This window comes from Myodes glareolus, chromosome X (genome assembly GCF_982192425.1).
Source record: "Myodes glareolus chromosome X, mMyoGla1.1, whole genome shotgun sequence".
Lineage (NCBI taxonomy): Eukaryota > Metazoa > Chordata > Mammalia > Rodentia > Cricetidae > Myodes > Myodes glareolus.
The window spans coordinates 61724614-61742690 of record NC_142053.1 but is presented as its reverse complement, the minus strand read 5'-3'; the positions used below and the strand labels follow the sequence as shown (position 1 = coordinate 61742690).

Here is an 18077-nt window from a genome sequence, read left to right as displayed (position 1 = left end):
TCTTAGATTGGTAAACTTTAAGGATGTCAAAGTTTTCAGTTTTCAGTTTGTTATTGTTTCTTCTCTTTCTTCATTTCTTTTTTGTGCTAGTCATTATGTAAAGGATTACTGCTAAAAATACCTCATGTCTGCCATCCAAGTTCATGCCTTCCAGTTCTTACCCTATTTTATTTGAGCTAATTACAGAGGTCATATGATCTTGCATTAAGGATTTAGGTCTTTTGTTTGCTTTTTACTTTGACAGAGGGTCTTATATAATCCATGACTGGTTCAAACTTCTATTCCTCTTATTTATTTTTCCAAAGTGCTGGAAACACAGACATGTGTAGCATGTGAATTTTTGATTTAGTGCACTTTGGATCATTATCTTTACATCAACAGGAAGCAGAAGTATTCTCAGTATGTTGTTGTCCATATCATGAATAGCTGCAATGAGTTTACAATGGTAGATATTGCCTTAGAATAGTATTGATTTTGAAACCTTATGTCTTTAAGGATTATAGGCAAATGGCCTGATATCTGATCCTAATCCATGAAGCATAGCCATTATGCTTCCAGTAAATCTGAGATCTGTTTATCCACACTTACAGACTGTTACGGTCAATATGAAAGATTATTTTGTTTCACTTGAGTATTGTGCTTAAAAATCAGTCATTGATTACTAGAAGCAATTCAGACTGTGGCACGATAAAAATACATGAATAACTCAAATTGCATTTATTTCAATTTAAGTGATTAGCTATTTTATATTTCATTTCAAATTCTTTTACAGCAATTGTTTTGATCAAAACTGTATTAGTCAGGGTTCTTTAAAGGAAAAAATACAATTTATAGAATGAATATAAATTAATGGCACATTTCTTAGAGTGGCTTCAGGTTGTGGTCCAGCTGAAGTACAAAAATGGCTGTTTCTCAAAGAAACGACTAAGGATTTAGTAGTTGTTCAGTACATGAGGTTGGATATCTCAACTGGTCTTCAGTATACATTAGAATCCTAAGGAAGTAGATTCTAACTCCAGTGAAGAAATGCCTCAGCAACAGTAATAATGAACTTATTAGCAAGAGGGCAAAGAGTCAAAAAGCAAAAGTTACCTTCTTCCATATCCTTTTGGTATGGACAGTCATCAAAATGTGTGAACCAGATTTAGGGTAGATGTATCCATTTCAATGACTTAATCAAGAAAATTCCATAAAGGCAGCCCAGTTTATTGGGTTTTAGTGGAGTTCAGATGTATTCAAGTTGACAATCATAATTATCCTCGCAAGTCTTTCTTTTCTCAGCTTGACATATAAACACATATCCTTAAATCATGCTTTGTTTCCAAATGAAAACAGCAGACATGTCATAGTTGTGCGTAAAAACATATAACTAATCCACATAAAAAAATCAACATGGGAATCTTTCTAGATGAAGCACTCTAACACAAATAAAAGTGAAGAAGACAAGATATCATGATGGAAAAGATGCTGAAAGGCTTCAGTATCAGATCATGAGGATGAATACACAGGCTGCACTCTTGTCTGGATGTCTAGTTCCGTAGGCTGCAAGTAGCAGGGGAAAAGTGTTGGTAGAGAATGCTCAACACTGTTTGGCCAACAGCTTATGCATATTTCTGGCTAAGATTTATATCTTAAATTAACCAATTTCTGCTAATTTGTGTATTATCATGAGGCTGTAGCTTACCAGTAAAGGTTCTGGGGTATCTGTCTCCTTTGTCAGCTACATAGCATTTCCGACTCTGTCAACTTTCTCTCTATAACTCTACTCAAATTTCTCATCTGGCTTTACTCTACTAAACTATTAGCCAAAACAGCTTCTTTACTAACCAACGATAGCAAAACCTATTCAAAAAACAGAGGAGGATTTTACATCATCTCTCCTTTTCTGTCTAAATAGAAAAGAAGGTTTTAACTTTAACATAGTAAAATTACATATAACAAAACAGGTATCAAGCAAGAATTACAGTTACAATATTTATATCTACTTTATTTTTTATCATAACTAAGGAAAACTATAATTATATCTATCTATTCTTCAACTCTATCAAAGACTCCAAAAAGATATAATATTACCTAAGTTAACAAGAAGAACATTGTAAGGAACTTCCAAAATTCTAGAATTGACAGAGATATTTCACTGCCTGGACAGTCACCCAAAGCTCTTCTGTAACATTGGTTCATCCATCTTCAGTCTACAGGCCCATAGTTTCCAGCCCACTTTTTCATGAAGCAGGAAATTTGAAGATCTGTTTTGCCTCTATTAGCAATTTGTCAGTCACTTTCTTCTGTAATCTTCACAATGTTTGGAAGATTCTTTCATTAAGCAGGGACCCAGAAGTACTATCTCTCCTGTAGGCAAGTTTAGCAGTCATTTTCTGTGAGTCTTGCATGTCTAGTTCCTATAGCATACTATCAAGCTGTCCAGGCAAGAGCAGTTTCTTGCCAAGATGGCTGAAAAACTCCATAAGCAGTCTTATTTGATGCCCATTATTCTCTTGAAGTATATTGATGCTGCCAGGAGCATATATGTCTCACTGTCATGAATAGTCCTAAGTTCTTAAAACATTTTAAATGTCATATTCTGTATGTCTTTGAAGATGAAGATTATCTGTCTAACTAAAATATATCTCGATATATCTAGAAAATCTAACATGACTAAAAGTTTGACAATTTTGATGACTATATATTAATCTCTATTTCTTAACTTAAACATTATATTTTAAAATGAGCTGTACATGCATAATATGTTAAACAAGGGCAGAAATATTCATATAACAAAATGGACATTAAATTTTTATCAATAAACCAAGATCCATACCAATGCAGAGCATTCATCTCTATAGCATATCACCCTTTAAATGTAAGCAAACTTTTATAAGCAATCATTTAGGGAACTTGGGCATTGTTCTCTAGACTACTTCACTTCCTACTGATTCAGAGCTCTGTTAATCAGATCTTTCATGAGGCATCCTGTGTGATAGGTCCATCTCATCCAGCAGTCCTGAAGTTATCAAGAATGTTGGACCATCTCAGTTATTGCTTCAGGGGGATCTTCTTTGATCAAACCATATTATCCAGTAAGGAATCTACAGCTTTCTATCCTCTTTGGAAACAAAATCAGAACCTCTTTTCCAAAACAACATAACCTTAGACTCAAATTTTAAGTCAAGATACCTTTAAAATATATATTGGTTTAGCTTAGCAGTTCATACAACTAAATGTCTCCCTGTACATTCACAGTCAAAGCATTCAAAGAAAACACAATAATATACACAATCCAGATTCTCTGTATATTTTCCATCTTTATGTGGCTTATTTTTTTACTCCTTTAATCTATGACTGCCTATACTCTGTCTCTTTAAGGACTTTGTTTTGTTTTTTAAAACTATTCTTTTATAGCTGTCTATACTCTTTTTTTTCTCTCTCTGAAGCCTGCATACAATTTTTTAAAGTGCACCGTGACCTGTTCAGAGGTTTATTTCTGTCTGAATCTGTCTTTATTTCATATCTGTAACCATTTTCTGACCAGGAGCACATTTCAAATGATAAGCAGCTTGTTCACAGCAGCTCTGGATGTTGGTTCCACATTTCTCAGCCTTCCAATTTGTCAGAGGTAATTTTCTGCTAGCTCTGGGACCATCAGGTAGGAACTGTGCTCACCATCTCGACTTTGGTAAGCAGTTGGCCCATGCTGCCCCCAACATGCAGCACAATGGCCACAGAACCCATTCAAGTGCTTTGCCTACTTAAAGAGCCAGGGCTGTTTGTGCAACTAGCATGAACCAGGATGCCTTCTTAAAGGAGCCACACAGTTTTTACTATTACCACTGAGTCAGGAAGGCTTCATTTAAAGGAATCATGTCTCTGCTTGCTTCTAACAAACAGAGCCCACCCAAGAAAATGCTGCTACCAGAAAGCCATGCTTAACTCTGTTTGTGTGTGTGTGTGTGTGTGTGTGTGTGTGTGTCTAGAATTGTTTTCCAAGCTTTCTCAGGTGTTATGTGGATGTAGTCAGTCCACATTGGCTTGCCATTTTGTAGGCAGAGGCTGCTCATTCATTTCCAGTCCACGTCAATGCAAATAATCACACAGAAACTATATTAATTATAGCATTATTTGGCCAATAGCTTATGCATAATTTTGGCTAACTCTTATATCTTAAATGAACCCATTTATATTAATCTGTGTATTACCACAAGACTGTAGCCTACTGGTAAAGGTTCCATGGTGTCTGTCTCCTTCGGCAGCTACATGGTGTCTCTCTAATTCTGTCTACTTTGTCTCTATCTCTGTTCAGATTTCCTGCCTGACTTTGTTCGAATAAGTCATTGACTAAAACAACATCTTTCATAAGCAATGGTAATAAAACATATTCATAGCTACAGAGGGAAAGGCCACATAAGAGAAGCCTACTAGTTCTATGCTCTTTATCTATTAGCTTGATCATATCCTTACACACCTGTTTATATTAATGAGTCCTTCCATCTTGGTGTTCCCAGTACGCTTTATTAAAATAGTTGGGGCAGGTTAAACAATATATACAAGATAATTAGGAATTAATTGAGACCCATCTGCTAGGTACTTGAGACCATAATGATAGTGTGCATGTTGTCACATCCTGGAAAATAAAAAAAGCTAAAAATTTGATTGGTTTCTCTTGATAATATTGCAAAAATCATTTGTATATTAACTCATATTTCTGCTCCTCTTATCATGTTATGGTACAATACAAGGATATATCTTAAACTCAAGAAGGTGCTGGGTTCATATTCTTGAATATTACAGACCTAGAAACATGAATCCAAATAAACTCCCATTCTTCATCAATCACCAACTCTTGAATATTTTGTCATAATATCAAAATAAATTAAAATGCCTGCCTACTCGTCTTGAGATTATAGTTTTTAATTTAAACCACATTTTATACAATATATTCTGATCAGAGTTTCCCCTCACACAAGTCCTTCAAGATCCTGCCCACCTTCCTACCCACTCAAATAAATAATTTATTTCTCTCTCTCTGTCTCTCATCAAAACACAGGTATCTAAAATAGTAATAAATAATAGAGTAAATTAAAATGTAAAAATCAGAATGAAACAACCAAAACTGAAAGATAAAAGCACAAAGAGCACATACAGATGCACTACATATACATTTATACACAGAGAAATCCCATAAAAATAAAAAATAAGAAAGCATATTGTATAAGCAAAAGACAAGTAAGGTAGCTAAATGCCTAGACAATTCATTATGAGACAAAATAGCCTTAAGATTCCATTGAGTTCATTGTGTGTTAGCCATCTACTGCTGGGCATGATGTTATAATTTTGCTGGTCTTCCTTGCCAGTACCTTGTCTCCTTATTAACGACTTGTCTTCTGGCTTGTTGAAGCAATAAGTCAGACAAAACTTGCAAAAGTAATGTCTGTCAGAATGTCTAGTCATGAAAACTCTGGCAGCACATTCATCAGAAGGACATTCTCGACAAAGACAACTAATTTTTCCATTTTAATCCACCTTTCAGTACTTCATAATTGCCAATTTAACCTTCTTTCTCTTATGCTTATTCTTCTTGGGAGTGGTATAATACATGTTCTTTTTCTTAGCACCACCACCAAGTCTCGTCTTTTGAATGTTGTAGTCAGAGAAAGTAAGGCCATCTTCCACTTGCTTACCAGGGAAGATCAGCCTCTGCTGATCAGTAGGAATTCCTCCTTTATCCTGAATCTTGACCTTTATATTTTCTATAGAGTCTGAGGGTTTAACTTCAAGCATGATAGTTTTCCCCCTAAGAGTCTTCACAAAAATCTGAATCTTGGTGGCCGTTCCACCACAGATGGAATGTCAAAAAGTCAAAGGAGAGAAAAACCATTTGAGATGGATCCTCAGTCATGGAAACATGGACAGAGGTGAGGATGCAGAAGATCTTACCATTTGTAGCCAGTATTGTATGAGTAATACAGCAGACAGGATGTTCAAAAGTGAACTGGTCCTGATCTGGGACCAGGATCCTTAACATCCTTAAGCCCCTCCACCTGCTGGAGAATGGGAGCACCGAGAGAGCTTGGCTGAGTCATGTACCAATAAAAGATAATGCACCAATGAATGATACTATGTGAGTAACCTTTGGCAGGTCCCCCTGAGAGTGCCGAACTGCAGCAGTAATAGATAGAGAGAAATATGACACACAAAGAGAATTTGGTGGGTATGAAGTTCTATTTAGGAAGGAGGTTATTGGGAGGGTAGAGGAGAGAGAGAGAGAGAGAGAGAGAGAGAGAGAGAGAGAGAGAGAGAGAGAGAGGAAGAGGAGAGAAGAGAAGAGAAGAGAAGAGAAGAGAAGAGAAGAGAAGAGAGAGAAGAGAAGAGAAGAGAAGAGAAGAGAAGAGAAGAGAAGAGAAGAGAAGAGAAGAGAAGAGAAGAGAAGAGAAGAGAAGAGGAAGAGAAAGCTGTCTCTTCAGAAGAACAGCTGGGGAGAGAGAGACAGAGAGAGAGAGAGAGAGAGAGAGAGAGGGAGAGAGAGAGAGAGAGGAGAGAGAAAGAGAGAGAGAGAGAGAAAGAGAGAGAGAATAGAGCCTAGACCAGCTTGGCTCTTGGGAAGGGAGAGATTGGGAGTGGGCAGGGCTTGTCTCTTAATGGAGAGCCTGCATAATCATAACACATGGGACTTGCCCTTAACTGTGATTTGTATACCTAGTGAGACGACCTTGGAGAAAACTAAATTTTCATTTGCAAGTGGCTATCAATTGGAGATACCTTCTGAGATAGGTACCAGGACTTATGTCCACTTTCCCCTATTACTGTTGGGACTCCAACTGCATTAGATCTGTGTAAACCCAGTGCATGCTTGAACAGTCTCTGCGTTTTATGTGAGTATCAGCCCAGGTATGTCTAGAAGGCCTTGTTTCTTTAGTGCTTTCCATCCCTGTTGACTTGTAAAATTTTTCTGCTCCTTCTTACACAGTTTTCCCTGAGCCCTCAGAGGAGAGATTTGATGGAGACATCCTTTTTATGACTGAGTTTTCCAAGATCTTTCATTCTCTACACATTATACAGTTTTGGGTCTCTGTATTAACTCCCATCTGCAGCAAGGGATGATGGTTGAAGAAAAGATTGATGTATGAGTATGTCACAATGTCATTAGAAGTTATTATATTGCTATGTTCCCTTGGCAGAGCAATAATATTTGACTTTATCCTATGCCCCTGGCCTTTCTAGTCTCAGATTGTTGGACACCTAAGCACTTGTAGGCTTTGAATTCTATCTCATGGAGTGGGGCCTTAAATCCATGCAGATAGTGGTTATCTTTAAATGGTAACTTTAAAACACTAAATCTGAATAACAATAAAATATATAATTTAAGAAAATGTATTCATATTTAGAGCCCACCTCAAAATGTATCCTAGCTAAAGATTTCATAGAACTTTGAACAACAAAAATGTGAAATTTGTATTTCAGTGCTTATCTAATATTGATGTATAATTTTATTTATAAAATTACCTCCACAATATAACATTCAGATAAAAAAGAATAAGGAAAAAAGAAAATTCTAGTGCATTGGATACAATATACAGACATTCTTAATTGCATGTGAAAGGTAAAGAAATGGAAAAAATGGAGTAGATAATGATTAAATAGTCTTTGTTATATTGAGACAGATCCTAATTATGAGGAATCTTGAAGAAATAGAAGAATTGCCTTACTGGCAAAAAACAGAGCTTTAATTCATCTACTCCCCTATAACTCAGTAACTACAGTCAAAATTTATGGGAATTACAAATGTTAAGAAAACCACCTTCTGAGAAGTTACAGAAGTTTTCAGAATAATGCACAAATCTGATTAATGTATTGGAACTGTCAAGCAATTTAAAATAGTATTCCTAAAGCACCTAATATAAAAATGTAGACACTACCTGACATGGTTTAAGTGATTTTAAGCAAAAACCCCAAACAACTAAAACCAAACCCCAAACCCTTCAATCAAAGATATGAAAAGATTCCCCTAAACAGTGACTCACAGAATTAAAATTGCTAGTGAACTGTATAAAACAATAACAATTATCAAAGATGAAAAAAAAAGGCTTGTATATGTCATCATCACTTTGGAATGTGTCTTAGGATTCCTATTGCTGTGAAGAAACACCATGAATACAGCAACTCTTTTGTAAACACATGACAGTTTATTTTTTTAATTTACTTTTTATTTTATATTCTGGTTGCATTTTCTCCTCCTTCCTCTCCTCCCAGTCCCTCCTCCTACCCCACTGCTGTTTCCAACCCCCAATACATTCCTCCATTTATGTTTAGGGAAGGTCGTATCTTCCAAGAGTATCAACAAAACATGGAATATAAAGTAAGCATAGCAACACTTATAAATGAAAACATTTCATTTGTACTCGCTTACAAGTTCAAAAGTTTAGTTCATTATCATCATACCAGGAAACATGCTGTCATGCAGGCAGATATGATGCTGAAGAAGTAGCTGACAGTTCTGCAAACAGATCTGCAGGCAGCAGGAAAAGAGAGTGACACTGGGCCAGGCTTAGTTTCTGAAACTCTAAAATCCACCTAGTTATACAGATCATCCAACCAGGCATACCTACACCACAAGGCCACATTTTCAATAATGCCACTCCCTACGAGTCTATGGGGGCCATTTTCATTTAAACCAATACAGACTTTTATGAAATATTCATTCTTTCCTCCATTATATTTTTTGATATTACTTTAAAAAATAACATACATTTCTTCAGCTCATTAATAAGAATTCAAGAACTTACTGCCTCTCTACTACCTTAAGCTGTTATATTTTTATCTCTTCATTTTTTAAATTGATTCTCTTAGTTTTTATCATATACATTAATTTTATACTTCTTCAATTTATCATTTATCTATGTATATATTTATATTCTTAACCCAATTTAGTTTAAAATATTACTTATATTATTTTTCATTTTTTTTTAAATCTATTTTCAGACTTTCATTAAAATTCATAGTTTCGATGAAGTTCTCTCACTGCCCTTTTAAATTTCAAGAGAATACATAACTGATTTTTGGCATAACTTTATGATAATTGTATTGAAATATTGTCATATAATTCTAGTAAATGGCTTGACATTGACACAGTTTTGATTCTAATTTTGTTTTATGTGATTATTTATTTGATGAATGATTTTCTCTTATATCCTATATATTTTAATAGATAATAATCCTACTTAAATATTTTATGTTAACAGTACTTTTCCTGCTTCAATTTAACATTATGGAGTCTTATTTGTTTTGGGACCTTCTACTTCAGATAGTTTTATTTTCCAATATTTAGGAGTACTCTTGTGATGTTATTCATTGTATTCATTGACTCATTAAATAATTGGTAGTTCTATATGCAAAAATCAAATGTTTTTCCTTGGATCACCTGATGTTATTAGACATTTTATTCCAAAGTGGACAAAAGATACTAAAGTTATGACTCCTTACACCACTAAGTGAAAGGAAGAGAAACCCAGACCATCTCTTCTGCTACTGTTAATGAAAAATAGCACCAGTTCATCATGGAAAGAGGCAAGATGACATGGCAATTTTCTACTACTATTTTAGGAAGATTATGTAATCTAGTTTTAATATAAACTTTTATAGTATTACTATTCCAGCAGATACTAGACATTTTAGGGTCATAGTTGTATGGCGATTTTTGCATTTCCTCTCAGCCTAAGTGGACTTCTGCATTCCCTATCTTTCAGTTAATAATTCAGATTTAAGGCCTGCCTTCAACCTCTTTCTTAATCTGTCCCTTCTACCCTTTACTGTTATCTTTTTATATTTAAGCTTTATTATAAGCTCTGAGTCACAAACCTCACTTTTATCTAGTACAGTAAGTGCATAGAAGGTTAAATTTAAATAAGAAACATTGATATTTTGGTCTCCATGATTTTGTCCTTCAAAATCCTGAGGTTGTCAGTCAGTCAGTTGTCTTCATTGTTGCTATGAGAGATTTAGATATTGTTGTCCGTTCTATTACTTATGACACATGTACCTTTTTTCACAAAAGAAGCTCAGGAGAAAATGAGTGGTCACTTTATTCTAGAGGTGGAAATCTACACTCACATTTCCTCTCCTGCTTGACTTTTAAACTCAATTTAACACAAACTAAAGTTACCTGGGAAGACAGAAACTCACTTGAAGAATTTTGTAGATCATATTGATCTGTGACCATCTCTCAAAGAGATCAGTTATTGATGTGAGATGGCCCAGGCTCCTGAGGAAAGCCTATGCATATGGGCCTGGGCTGTATAAGAAAGCAAGATGAATATGACCCAGTAAACAATACAAGAAACAACAGTCCTCCACAGTTTCTGCCTTCAGATTCCTGCTTTATTTTTTGCCCTGACTTGCCTCAATAATGCATTGTGACCTGGAAGTGTCAGATGAAATAAATCTTTTCCTCCTTTTAAATTGCTTTAGACATGATGTTTATTACAAGAATTGATCTTAAGCAAAACAACTTTGTTCCAGGAGTCTTGTTTTTCTCCTTCTCTCAATATAACCAAAAGTCTTCTTCAGTGTTTACTTTATAATTTCTTTATCTGGGGCTAAGTTATAATTATTTATTGTGCAGAAAAATGATACATTTTTATGGATAAGTATATTTAGAATATAAGAAATAGCTATAACATACTGATTATTAATAGGCTATTACTTCTTCTAGCCCTTGTAAGTTGACAGAACTAGAAAATTTATGGTGTTTATTAATATGTATATTCACATTTCCATTTTTTTACATTTTTAAAATTTTTTGTTTGGGTGGTACAGAGATGTGCATGCCACATCTCACATGTAGATAACATAAATTAACTTGTAGTAGTTTATTTTTCCTTTTACCCTTGTGGATCCTGGTTATTTAATTCAGTTCCTAATATGTACCAAGTGCTCTTACTGCCTGAGCCATCTCACCAGCTCCCACAGTTCTATACTCATTAATGAGTTGATTTAGTAAGGATTTTTTTAAAAAATACCATATTTCACCCATTTTATAGTAAATATAACTTCTATCCTTACATATAGATAGTTCTACAACATGAAGTTCTTTATAACTCATATTTAGTTGCACATGATATTATAGCAGTTCATGTACAGTATAAGGAAAGCAAAGTTGTATATTGTCAAATTCTTTCTTTTTTAAATCTTTGCATATGTACCTTTTACATTCAAACTATAGTGTTACAAATTTTACCTTGAACAACTTTATTTTAAAACAATGGAAATAGTAAGAATTTATAGTTACTCTTACCACATTCTATTTCTGATAATTTTCAGCTGATTCTACATGATCTGTAACTCAAAAGCTATTTTTATGGAAAAACTTTGCTATTTTGTGTATAAGGAAATTGGAAAATATATTTTATATTTTATAATAATAAAATTGGAGAAGAAACTGAAAAATCATTAACTCTTTTTTGGTCATTAAAAGGACCATATACATTGGAAAAAATATGGAAATAGAACTAAACCAAAGCCTGGTAAGAGAAAAAGAAAATGGAAAGATGAAAAGACATGGAAAAATAAATTTACTAAACTGAAGCTCAGGAAGAGAAACTTCTCCGTTAAACAGTACTAGAGAAAGACAAATTACCAATCCAACATTTTGACCTTTCAGCAAGACTTGAAATTCTATAAAGTACACTTGAGTTCAAAGACTGCACATCTGTAATTCTTTTCTTTTCTTTCTTTTTTTTTTTGAGGGTGGGTTTCAAAATATTATTGATTGATTGATTGATTTTAAATCCTGACTGCAGTTTCCCCTTCCTTCTCTCCTCCCAGACACTCTCTCCCATCTACCTTCTATCCATCCATTCCTCCTTCATTACTATTCATGAAGGGACAGGCCTTCTATGAATATTACCGAACATGACATATGAAGTTACAGTAAGACCAATCACCTCTCCTTGTATTAAGGCTGAGCAAGGCAAACCAGAGTAAGCAATATGGCACCAAAATCTAGTAAATGGAGACAGCCACTGCTTCCATTGTTAGGAGTACCACAAGAAGACCAAGCTACACAACTGTCATATTTATGCAGAAGGACTAGGTCAGTCCCATGTAGGCTCCTTGGTTGTCTGTTCAGTTTCTGTGAAATCCTATGAGCCCAGGATAATTGATTCTGTGAATTTTATTCTGATGTCCTTGAACTCTCTGGTTCTTACATTGTTTCTCCCTTTCTTCAGCAGGATTGCCAAAACTTAAGTTAATGTTTGATTGTGAGTCTCTACATCTATTTCTGTCAGTTGATGGATAAAGCCTCTCTGGTGACTATTGGGCTAGACACCAATCTAGTATAACAGAATATCGATATTCATCTAATGATTACTATCATTGACATTTCTTTTTTTCAGTGACGTTTGTTTCTATCCTAGATCTCTGGGCCATCCAGCCTCTGTTTCCTGTTACTCGAGGCAGTGTCAGGGGTGGGCTTATCCAAGGGGCATGAGTCTCAAGCTGTAACAGTCATTGGTTGGCCACTCTCACAATCTTTGTAACAGCCTTACCCCAGCACATCCCATTGACAGGACAGACTGTAGTTCAAAGATTATGTGGTTGATTGGTGTCCTAATCCTTTTACTGTTAGCCTTGCCTGGTCATAAGGGATGGCCAGTTTAGGCTACATATCCCCTATGACTAGGAGTCTTAGCTGGGTTTTTCGTTATAGCTTCCTGGGAGCTTCACTTGTACCAGGTTTTTACCTGAACCTGAAATGATCCTCTTTCTAATCATCTCTAGTTTATTTTACTGCTCTCCACACTACTGTATCTCACCAGATTCTTGCATGTTTCAAATCGAATGGCCCCCAGTCAATCCATGATATCTCTTCTATTTCTCCTTCCTGTAACATGAAGGGCTGTCTTGTCCTGCCCTGTTCCCACAGCTGTTTTGCCCCAAAGAAAAACAACACAGAGATCTCTATAACTTATAAACCTGATTGTTCCATTAAGTCAGGCTACTTATTAACTCTTTTAGCTTATATTAACCCATCATTCTGATCTATTTTAGCCACCTGGCTCAGTAACTTTTTCATTGTGAAAGATCACATCTTGCTTCTTCAGAGTCTGGGAAGGAGTGGGAGGAATCAACGTCCTCCTTCCCAGAATTATCCTGTTCTCATTGTATGATTTCTACTTCCTGTCTGGTTTTCCCACCTATACTTCCTGCCTGGCCAATCAGCGTTTATTAAAGCATGATTGACAGATTACAGACAATTCACCCACACCACTTCCCCCTCTTTTTAAAAAAAACAATGAAAAATATCCATAGTTCATTTTTTGTTTATGTGGGCGTAGTTTTCCAGGCTACTTCCACCTGGTTGGGGGCACTGATAATCTAATGGGGACCTAAAGAAAATTTAGTGTTATGATCAAGTCCTGAGTGAAGCATCCTTTGACTCTTGATCATCTCAGGCAGCAGTCTTGAACCTGTTCTGGATGAAGAACTCAGACATCTGGGACATCTGTTCCTACTGGAGATTTCTCAGGTGGTCTTACTTGATCAAAGATGATTTTTCTTAACTCTGAATAAATCCAGAGTCTCTCATTTTCTGTGGAAACAAAATCTAAATTTCTTCTACAAAGTAACATACCTTTTGACTTCAATTTTGAAGATAAGGTGTTTTCAAAATACCTATCTTGGATTAATTCTGCAGCATTTATAAGCAAATATCTTTTAGCAGTTGTTGCTCCTTCTTCAGCATTCAAACAATTCAAAGATAGAATAATGACATACAGTATCAAGATTCTCTGTGTGTTTTCCATCTTTATGTGACTTTATTTTAAACTCTATTTCTTTTATTTTTACTTTTAACTTTTGGCTTTTTTGATACAGGTTCTCTGTATATCTTTGCCCTGGAATTCACTCTGTAAACCAGGCTATTATTGAACTCACAGAGATCCGTCTGTCTCTGCCTCCCAGGCAAATCTTAATGGGGTATGCCACCACAACTGGCTACTCTCTTTCTTTTTTTTCTTTTCTTTTTTTTTTACTTTGAGAACATTAACCTTTAGCCTGTTTATTTTAACACACTGTAAATCATTTATAGGTTTTCTTACTCTTTGAATCTCTCTTTACTGTATATCTTTCTTTTTCTGACCAGATGGGTCTTTAATTTGCTAAGGAATATGGAGAAGTTTTTTTTCCCCATAACTCTATGGCATTTTAAGGTCCTTGCAGGCAAGCAAGCTGCAACAGTGTTTCCATAAACAACATTCAAAAGCTCCTTTGTCTTTCAAGGTCCTTGTCAGGAAGCAAGCTGCAACATTGTGTCTATAGCTCCATAGTTGGGACCTTCTGCTTGAAAGAGTCAGAGTTTTCCCTGGCAGGATGGCCCAGAAAGCTGATTTTGCACCATTCTGTAAAATGAAGGGCTGGCTTGTTTGTGGGTTTCTGTCCTGCCCTATTCCCACAGCTGTTTAGACTCAAAGGAAAATCACACAGAGATCACTACAACTTATAAAGCTGTTTGGTCCATTAGGTCAGGCTACTTTTTAACTCTTTTAGATTATATTAACCCATTATTCTGATCTATTTTAGCCATCTGGCTCAGTACCTTTTTCAGTGTGGCAGATCACATCTTGCTTCTTCAGAGTCTGGGCAGGAGTGGGAGGAATCAACGTCCTCCTTCCCAGAATTCTCCTGTTTTCATTGCATCATTTCTACTTCCTGTCTGGTTTTCCCACCTATACTTCCTGCCTGGCGAATCAGCGTTTATTTAAAACATGATTGACAGATTACTGACAATTCTCCTGCACCACCTTTCCAGGGAGATCTGAATGTCACTCTTGAGCCCTCCTTGTCACCTAGACTCTCTGGTCTGTTGATTATAGCATAATTATCTCTTTATCTTACAACTGCTATCTATTTAAAAGTGAGTACCTACCATGTTTGTTTGTCTTTCTTGGTCTGGTTGTCTCATTCATAATGATTTATTTCTAGGTCCATCCACTTGCTTTTGATTTCCATGGTGTTATTGTTTTTAACATCTGAGTAACACTCCATTGTGTTAATGAATCACATTTTCTTTACCATTACATCAGTTGAGGGACATCTAGGTTGTTTGCAAGTTCTGGCTATTATGAAAAGTGCTGCTATGAATAAAAGTGAACAAGTGTCCTTGTGGTAAAATTGAGCATCATTTGGGTATATGCTCAAGAGTGGTATATCTGGATCTTGAGAAAGATCGATTCTCAATTTTCTGAAAAAAAAAACAGTAATTTCCAAAGTTGCTGTATGAGTTTGCATTCCTGCCATTGATGGAGGAGCATTTGTCTTGCTCTGTATCCACTTCAGCATGAGCTGTTACTTGTATTTTTGATCTTAGCTAGTCTGACAGGTGTAAGGTGGAATAGCAGAGTCCTTTTGACCTGCATTTCCCTGATGGCTAAGGATGTTAAACATTTCTTTAAGTGTGTCGTAGACATTTGAGATTCTTCTGTTGAGAATTCTCTGTTTAGATCTGCACCCAATTTTTAATAAGATTTTTTTATGGATGCTTTCTTCAGTTCTTTCTATATTTTTTAAATTGGATTCTGTCAGATGTGGGGATGGTAAAGATTCTGTAGTCTGCCAAATGGTCCTAATGACAGTGTCCTTTGCTTTACAGAAGCCTTTAAGTTTCATGAGGTCCCATTTATCAATTATAAATCACATTGTATCATTTGTAAATTGTCAAGCATATTGTCTACACTATTGGTGTTCTATATAGGAATTTTTCTCCTGTGCCAATACTTTCAAGTCTATTCCCCAATATCTCTACTATCATATGCAGTATATCTGGGTTTATATTGAGGTCTGTAATACATTTGAACTTTAGTGCTCTCTATGGTGATAAATATGAATATATTTGTATTCTTCTATAAGCCAGCATCCAGTTTTACCAGTACCATTTGTTAAAGATGCTTTTCTCCATTATTTAACTTTGGCTTCTTTGTCAAAAATCAGGTGTTCATAAGTGGATTTATGTCTGGTTGTTCTATTTGATTCCATTACCTGTCTATTTTAATGACAATACCACATGGATTTTATTACTATAGCATTGTAGTAGGGCTTAAAATTAAGCATGGTGATACCATTGGAATTTGTTTTATCTTAAAGGATTGTTTATGCTATATGAAGTTGAGTATTGTTCTTTCAAGGTCTGATAAAAATTGTTTTGGGATTTTTTAAATTGTGATTGTGTTGAATCTGTAGATTGCTTTTGATAAAATGGCCATTTTTTACTATATTAATCCTACCAATCAGTGAGCAGCATTGGAGGTCTTTCCATCTTCTCATATCTTCTCTACTTCTTTTCTTTAAATACTTGAAGTTCAATTCATAGAGGTCTTTCAGCTGTTTGGATAGAATTACACCAAGATATTTTCTTTGTGGCTATTGTTAAGGGTACTGTTTCCCTGATTTCTTTTTCAACCTATTTATCATTTGTATATAGCAGGGCTACTAATGGTTTTTGTTAGTCTTTTGTTCAGTCACTTCACTAAAGTTATCAACTGTCGGAGTTCACTGATAGGCTTTTTTGGGGTCACTAATGTATGTTATCATATAATCCTTGAATAATGATAGTTTGACATCTTCCTTTCCTATTTGCATCCTGCTGATACCTTTGGTGGTCTTATTCCTCAGGCTATAATTTCAAGTTCTGTAATGATTAGGTATGGATACAGTGGAAAGTCTAGTCTTATTACTAATATTAGTGGAATTGCTTTGAGTTTCTCTCCATTTAATTCAACATTGACAATCAGATTCCTGTAGATTGCTTTTATTATGTTAAAGTGTGCCCTTCTATCCCTATACTTTTACATAATTTTATCATGAAAGGGAGTCGGATTTTGTTAATTATTTTTCAGTATGCAATGATATGATGTTCTTTTCTCTCAGTTTTTTTTATATGGTGGATTACACTGACAGATCTTCATATGACGAATCATTCCTTAATCTCTGGCATGAAGCCCACCTGATCATGGTGGATGATCTTTTTTATGTGTTCTTGGGTTTGGTTTATGGGTACTTTGTTGAGTAATTTTGTATCTGTGTTCATGAGGGAGATTGGTCTGTAAATCCATTGATTTCTTGTGTGTCATTGTATGGTTTGTGTGGTTTGGGTATCAAGGTGACTGTGGTCTCATAAAATGAATTTGGCCATGTTCCTTCTGTTTCTATTGTTTGGAGTAATTTGAAGAGTATTGGTAATAGCTCTTCTTGAAAGTCTGGTTGAATTCTGCAGTGAAATCATCAGACCCTCCACTCTCGTTGGTTAGAAGACTTTTAATGAATGTTAATAGTTGCTAAGGAGTTATAGATATGATGAGTTGTTTGTCTGATATTCATTTAACTTTGATTTCTGGTGTCTATGAAGAAGATTGTTGCTTTTAGATTGTCTAATCTTGTGGAGTACATATTTTTGAATTATGACCAAAGAATTCTTTGAATTTACTTGTTGTCTATTGTAAAGTCCTCTTTTCTTTTCTTTTCTTTTCTTTTTACCCTTTAATTTAGTTTCTTTAATTTCATTTTATATTCCAAATACAGATCTCTCCTGTTATCCCTCCTCCCAGCCCTCATCCACTCCTCTGAACTAAGGGATAGAGGCTTCCATGAGGAGTCAACAAAGTCTTGCAAATTAAGTTGGGTAAGTTCCAAACTAAGCACTAAGGCTGATAATGGCATCCCACTGTAGGGAATGGGCCCGTCCAAAAATCTAGCTACTGCACCAAGAATAGATCCTGGTCCTAATTCCAGCATCTTCTCAGAGTATTATTTGTCTGGGGGCTATGTTATATTTAGGGGATTCTGAAAGAAAAAATATGGTTAATTGTTAAATACTTAGAGAGGTAGCTGTATCATTCGGTCTATGGGAAAGTGCAGGGCTTGTTTGAAGTTCTGGCTAGAATAGACTGTGTGGATGGAACATCTCATTTAGTCACTTCAAAATTGTTGTGAGCATTTGATAATCCAAAGCCAATCTTAAAGTTTTGCTATCAGCTGAATGGCATCATATGAACCAGGTGGAATCGTTGATGTGGGACCCCATCTTCTTCCTG

General features: G+C 35.4%; 1 pseudogene; it reads right to left on the bottom strand.

Moving 5' to 3' along the window:
* Positions 1-1483: 1483 nt before the first annotated feature.
* The window catches only part of LOC125389259 (ubiquitin-ribosomal protein eS31 fusion protein pseudogene), a 37044-nt pseudogene continuing 20450 nt past the window's right edge, over positions 1484-18077 (bottom strand).